Source organism: Vombatus ursinus, unplaced genomic scaffold, assembly GCF_900497805.2.
Source record: "Vombatus ursinus unplaced genomic scaffold, bare-nosed wombat genome assembly UNPS02014868.1, whole genome shotgun sequence".
NCBI lineage: Eukaryota > Metazoa > Chordata > Mammalia > Diprotodontia > Vombatidae > Vombatus > Vombatus ursinus.
The window spans coordinates 20066-27285 of NW_020954646.1; the positions used below are offsets into that span (position 1 = coordinate 20066).

The 7220-nt window shown below is 49.5% G+C and overlaps 1 pseudogene; it reads left to right on the top strand.

Annotated features, from left to right (window-relative positions):
- Positions 1-965: 965 nt before the first annotated feature.
- Positions 966-6176, top strand: LOC114028045 (annotated as a pseudogene).
- The last annotated feature ends 1044 nt before the right edge of the window (positions 6177-7220 follow it).

The following is a 7220-nucleotide window of genomic DNA, read 5'->3' on the forward strand; positions in this document are numbered from 1 at the left end:
TCCACCCATCCACCCATCCATCCATCCATCCACCCACCCATCCATCCATCCACCCATCCATCCATCCATCTTCTCCATCCAACCATCCATCCATCCATCCAGTGCAAATGGAGTGTGATCTGCCTGAGTGGGGGTAAGCAGCTATGGCCTCCTGCAGAAAGGAAGGGATCTGAGATGAAGGACACCCAGAAGCCGGGTTTGAGGCAGGGCCAGATCCCAAGGATGGGGCACAGAGTCTGGAAATGGAAGTGTGTTCCAAGAAGAGTAACTAGGCCAATGCATGGCCTAGATTGTGCAGAGGGGAGGCTGGAACGGGAGGAGGAGGCCACGGTGTGAATGGCTTCAAACACCAAACAAAGACTATTTTCCTGGGGTAGTAGGGAGCCACTCAGAATTTACGGAGTACTGGGGCTGAGGTGATGCAGGAGGAGCAGAGGCACGTGTCCTGCCTGAAGGCCTGACACTCACAAGCTGGGCTTGTGATTGGCAGGTAGGTGTGGTCAGCGAGAGATAGGGGACGGCCAGTGAACGGAGGGTTGGGGCGGGGCAGAGGGATTGGCCCAGAGCGGAGTCTGGCCTGTGATTGGGCAATTAGGGGGCAGGGAAGCGAGGGATGGGGTTGGGGGTTTGGGGGGCGGGAAAGGAAGGGAAAGCGTCCTGTGATTGGAGAGCTGGGGAGCGTCAGAGAGAAAAGCTGAGCTTGTGATTGGGAGCCGGGACGGGCCTATGTATGGAGGGTTGGGGCGGGGCCGAAGTGGTGACTGGGCGTGGCTTAAACCTGCCATTGATGGCCGTGATTGGCCGAGAGGTCGCGCCCCGCCCCGGCCTCCCAGCCTGCTGCGGCGCCTGCTCCAGCTCGAAAATCTGAAGGTCCAGAGGAGTGGCTCCCGGGCTCTTGTGCAGTCCGGAGCCTCGCGGAGCGTGCGGTGGGAGGGGGAACGAGGATCCCGGAGAGACGCCTGAGCATGGGGCTTGGGCGGCCTCGGGTGGCGGTGAGTCAGCGCATGCGCAGGTGTGGAACAGCCCTCTGCGGGAGGGCCTTGAGGCCCGTCGGGGCGCGCATGCGCGTGGAAGTGTAACACGTGTGTGTGCGTGTGTGTGCGTGTGTGTGGGTGTGTGGGTGTGTGTTTTCCCTTCCCGGCCCCGCCCCCGTCACGTGCATCCCGCCCCCCTCCCCAGGGCGCCCCCACGTGGGCTTTTTTTGGGGCTCCAGAGGGCAGGGGCTGCCCGGCCTGGGGCTGGCACACAGCAGGCGCGTGATCAGGGGGCTTTCTTCCCGCCCACCGCCCTGCCCGTGCCCCGTGCCCCGCTGCCGGGCCCCTCCCCGGCTGTGCCCGCGCCCATCCCCCAGCCCTCAGTTTCCCCGCGGACGTGGGGGAGCGGGGCGATCCCGGTCCACAGCGGGGGGGTTTGGTGTTTCAGCGCCCGCTGACGTTCAGGGACGTGGCCGTGGACTTCTCCCGGGACGAGGGGAGGCGCCTGAGCCCGGCCCAGAGGGCCCTGTACCGGGACGTGATGCTGCAGAACTCTGGGAACCTGGTGGCCGTGGGTGAGCCGGCCGCCCCGGCGTCCTCCCTGTGCCAGCCTGGGGTCCGCAGGGCCGCCAGCGCGGTCCAGGAGCGGTGCCCAGTGTGGATGATGGGGGGATGGGCGGCTGCGCTCCCCTTTCCACCTGCACTCTTTCTCCTTCGGTCCGAGATTCTTGGAAAGCCCCAAGACTGTGGAGGGGCAAAGATCCCACCGTCACGGGTTTTCCTGGCAGCCCAAAGCAGATGTGACACGGGGGTGGCCGTCACAGGCCCCTTGACCCATCATTCTCCGTACCGCCTTAGCATTTCCTTCTTTCCCTGAAGAAGGAGGAAGGGGCCCGGCCTGGACTCTGAGATGGCTTTGTGTCTCAGTCCTCTCTCCTCTCTCCCCATGATCAGGGCTTCCAGTGGCCAAACCCGCCGTGGTCGCCCTGGTGGAGAGAGGAGAAGCGCCATGGATGCCCGAGGCAGGAGCCCCCAGAGGCCCCTGCCCAGGTGAGTGGGTGACAGGTGGGCTGAGGGAAGCCACCGGAAGCGGGTGAGCAGCTGGTCCCCGGGGGCGGCACTCAGAGCCCCCACAGCTGTGTGGCGCCAGCACCCTCCTCCACATATTGGCATTGCCGAAGAAGGAAGTCCATCTCCTGTCTTTCTTGTTTGGTTGGTCATCTCTCTCTCTTTTTCCTGGGCTGTCCTCGGGTCCGTGGGAGGTGAATAGTCAAAGGAAATCTTCAAAAGAACAAAAACATCCCACGTAATCTCTTGGTCTAATGCTTTGCCTCACCAAGAACGTCGGAAAGAGATGCGGGTTGTTGGTATTTGTTGTTCAGTCGTCTGAGCCCTGTCCAACTCTCCATGACCCCATTGAGGGTCTTCTTGGCAGAGATACTGCAGTGGTTTGCTTTTCCTTCTCCGGGTCATTTTTACAGATGAGGAAACTGAGGCCAGCAGGGTGAAGTGACTTGCTTAGGGTCACACAGGTAGTAAGTGTCTGAGGCTGGATTTGAGCTCAGGTCTTCCTGACTCCAGGCCCAATTCCCTATCAGCTGAGCCGTTTTCAAACCCGTACCTACAAATGGGCAAAAATAGTGACGACATTGCTGGTGGAGTCATGCCACTTTTCTTTGCATTCTTCCGATAACCCATAATAACTTATCATCGTCTCATCTACCTCAAGTAGAGGTCCTTTCCCTTCTTTGATCATCCTTTGTTTCCTGATGTAATTTGAAGTTTTTATTTAGAATTTTTTTTTCAGTGAAGACAAGTGTATTTTCTCTTTCTCGCTCCTCAGTCTCCCTTTGGTTGAAGAAGATCATGAAACCCTGCCGACTCTGTCCGCTACAGATTTGTGTTAGGTGAGCCCTCTTGCAAGGCAGTCCTTCCGAACCTTCCCAGTGACTCACTCTCTCACTCACCACGGTGACCTTTCTTCCCTCCTCCAACCTCCACGGTTCTCTGCGTCCCCCTCTTCTCCTTGAGGCCATCAGTCTCTAGATTTCCATACTGTCGTGCTCCTGTCTGACTGCTCCACCTCAATCTCTTTGGCTAGATCTTTATTCATATCAAGACCACTAAAGATGGGGATCCCACAGACTTGTCCTGCTCCCACTTTTCTTCTCCCTCTGTATTTCTTTGGCTCCCATGGATTTAATGACCATCTCTATGTTGATGATTCTCAAATATACCTTTCCTGCCCAATCTCTCTGCTGACCTGCACTCTCGCATCTCCAAATGCCTTTAAGACATCTCAAATTGGATGTCCAGTGGACATCTTAAATTCAGCATGTCCAAAACTGAACTCATCTTTCCCTCTAAACATCTTCCACCTACTCCCATCTGCTTCCCCTATGACTGTCAAGGCCACTGCCCCCCTCCCATTCCCTCAGGCTCCCAACCTAGGAGTCACCCTGGACTTCTCACTCTCTCATCCCCCATGTCCATCAAGAACATCACATGCTGCTCTGCTGTGGGCAGAAGGTGAGCCACAGTGGATGCCTGAAGGCCTGAAGCCCTCATCACCTCACTCTCATTCCTTCTGGTCCTTTCCCTGGCTCCTCCCCTGGTCCCTCCTCCTCTCCAGGTGTCTGCATCGTACTCCCCTGACAGAATCACATGCCTTCTTCCCTCCTCTGGCCTCCAGCCAGATTTCCTCCAATAAGCTTTTCCCATTTCCTCTTGAATTGAACCTTTTAATTTCCCCCTCCTGCTTCCTTTGCATAAGCCTTTCCCATCCATTCTTGCAGTTTAGCCCCCAGGGTGTCAGTGTTATCTGCCCCCTACAGGGGGCCCTCTGCTTCCCCTGGTTTGCGGCCTAAATTTTGAGCATGTCTCCTTTAAGGCATGTTACTTTCCGGCTGCCTCAGCTGTGCTGAGGTGCTTTAGGATCTCTTTGTTTTGGCATCACATGAGGTCAGTGCTTCCTTTTCTCTGTACTTACGGGGCACAGTATTATTTTATAAACTTTATGCTTTGTACTTTGTTCAGTTAGTCTTCAATTTCCTTTTTTAAATAGCCTATATTTTTTTCCAACCTCAATTTCCCCAAACCTGCTTGAAAAATAAACCAAATTAAGTTCCCGTTTGGTCATGTCCACAATGCAAGTCTTTTCTGCATCCAGAGTTCACCAGCTCTGTTAGGAGGAGGGTAGCACTGTTCGTGTCTTCTCAAATAAATTCACATCAACTTTTTAAGAGAAAAAAATTGATTCTGCTAGAGATGATATATTTAAGTATAGAGTACAAATAATTTTCTCATTGAGTAATTTTCTGAGCTCCTTCCTTTGTTTCTACCTTTTTATCTACCTGCAAATAGTGTATTATATTAGAAATTTATGTATTTTTGTTCTTACCTTAACAAACATGAAATAAAATGGGCTTTTCCGTACACATAACCAAACAAAAAGTGGATTGTGCATGATGCTTAGGATCTTTTATTATGTATAGCTTACTCTTTTAATTACTTATATTGTGCTTGTGGCCTTCAAGCCTGTCCTAATTTTCTGACACAGTTTTGTTTATTTCAGATTACCTGAGTCAGGAGGCTAGATGCAAAACGAAGGATTCGCTTCTAACTGAGGGCGTTTGCTCAAGAACGTTGACCCAGGAGAGATTGCCAGTGGATAGTAACTGGTATCCCAGGATGGGAGAATCTGAGGAGTGGGAGGTTAGGTTGGGGAGACAGGAAGGCCACCAGGAGACACAGTCCCAACAAGTGACAATCACTCTGAAAAAAGCCTTTAATATGGGGAGTGTACCTGAATGTAGTACATTTGTTAGGTGTTTGAACCTGGGGCCAGTCTTTTTTCCACAATGGTGAGGTGACGTGGAAGAAAGATTCTATAAGTATAATACATATGGAAAGAAGACCTTTGGCAAAAAATCTAATCTTAATGTACAATATAAAATTCATACTGGAGAAAATCCCTTTGAATGTGATGTATTTTGGAAAACCTTCAGGAACAGGGAAGTACTTAGTAAACATCATAGAACTCACACTGGACTGAAATTGTGTGAATCTACACAATCTGACAAAAGCTTCAGTGATGATGGAACATGTATTGGACATCAGAAATCTCATTCTCAAAGGAAACCGTTTGAATGTGGTGAATTTGGGAAATCTTTAACTACCAAAAAAACCCTCACTAATCATCGGAGAATCCGTTCTGGAGTGAAACCTTTTGAATGTAATGACTGTGGCAAAGCTTTCTCTATAAGGACATGCCTTATCAGCCATTAGAGAATTCATACTGGAGTGAAACCTTTTGAATGTAATGAATGTGGCAAAGCCTTCACTGAGAGGAGCCACCTTATTAGCCATCAGAGAATTCATACTGGAGTAAAACCCTTTGAATGGAATGAATGTCAAAAAGCCTTCACTCGGAGGAGAAATCTTATTAGCCATTAGAGAATCCACACTGGAGTGAAACCCTTTGAATGTAATAAATGTGGGAAAGCCTTTCTTCGAAAGGTACACCTTAATAGCCATCAGAGATCTCATACTGGAGTGAAACCCTTTGAATGTAAAGAATGTGGGAAAGCTTTCTGTGAGAAGACATACCTCATTATCCATGAGAGAACTCACACTGGAATGAAACCCTTTGAATGTAAAGGATGTGGGAAAGCTTTCTGTGAGAAGACATACCTCATTATCTATGAGAGAACTCACACTGGAATGAAACCCCTTGAATGTGATAAATGTGGGAAAGCCTTCATTCGGAAGGAATATCTTATTACCCACCAGAGAATCCACACTGGAGTGAAACCTTTTACATGTAATGAATGTGGCAAAGCCTTCAGAGAGAGGGGCAACCTTAATAACCATCAGAGAACTCACAGTGGATTAAACTATTTGAATGTAGAAAAACCTTCACTAGGAGGAGAAGCCTCGTCAGAGAATTCATACTGGAAGGAAACCCTTTGGATGTTGTGAATGTGGGAAAGCCTTTGGTCAGTGTGAAACTTTAATCATCAGCGAATTCACACTGGAATAAAAGTTTTAGTATGTAATAAATATGGGAAAACTTTTAATGATGGGAGTGGAGCATCAGAAGACTCATCTTAGAGTGAATGAAATGATAGAGTGAAAAACTTAAATAATAGAAAAAAATTAAATATAAATACATAATTATTTAAATATAACAAGTAAATAATTTGAAAGCCTGATCTTCCATTTTTTGTAGTTTCTTGAGTAAAAATGTGTAACATTAACTTTCAGAAGCAGGGTGGTTCTCTTTCCTTCCCCATCAGCTTTTGAACTCTTCTGGGCATGTTTTTGAATGATGACATTGTTGCTATTTTCATGGTGCGTGCATTCCTACTCCACTTTCATTATTCTGCATCGTTTCAGGTAAACGACAGCAGGAAGGAGGAACAGGAAATCCCAGCCTGAGGCAAATTTGACCACAGAATTATCCCTGAGACTTGGTTGGATGAAACCCCCAGCAGACACTTGGCTCTGGATGTGAATAACTTAAGAGAAGCAGAGTGTGTGAAAAGGGGTCTGTGGCAGCATTGGTCACTTGAGTGTACTCATGTGAGGGAACTCCAGAAGCTGGGTGGGGAAACAGTGGAGAATGTTCAGGTGATGGTCACAGGAAAGGTGAAACATGAACAGTTTTGTCCTGAGAGCCCACCTGGCCAGCAAAAGGAAAGAGATGAGTGGGTTGAGGGAACAAATCTCCATCCTGACAGAGAGAGAGTGAGTGAAGGAGTAAAATGATTCCATGATTTATCAAGTGCTTATTGTGTGCTAAGCACTGTAGTAAGTGCTTGGGAACAAAGTAAAAGGGAAATTCCATGCCACAGGGGAGCCAACACATAAAGGAGGGTGGAGCTGATGGGGGGGATGTCAGTGACTGCTTGTCTAAATACAGTGTTAAGAGCTGGGTAGCGGGCAAGGCCCTGTGGTAGTTAGGGGCACCGTCCATACAGATGGCAGTGCCTGCTGGTCTGGTGGGCATAATGTCATTGCAGAGGTAAGGCCAGGCTTTCTTCCATCTTACCCAAAGGATTCTGGTTAGTGACTCCCTGCTCATCTGAGCTATGTGGGCAGCAATGTCCATAGGGAAGGAAGGTTCCGAAGGTCATTGTGGACAGGCTCTTTGGCCCAGAGGCTTGTTATAATAGTGATGGGGGCTGCCATTTTCTAGATGTCTTCTGGGCAGCTGATAACTTCCTGGCATGTCTTAATCGTAAC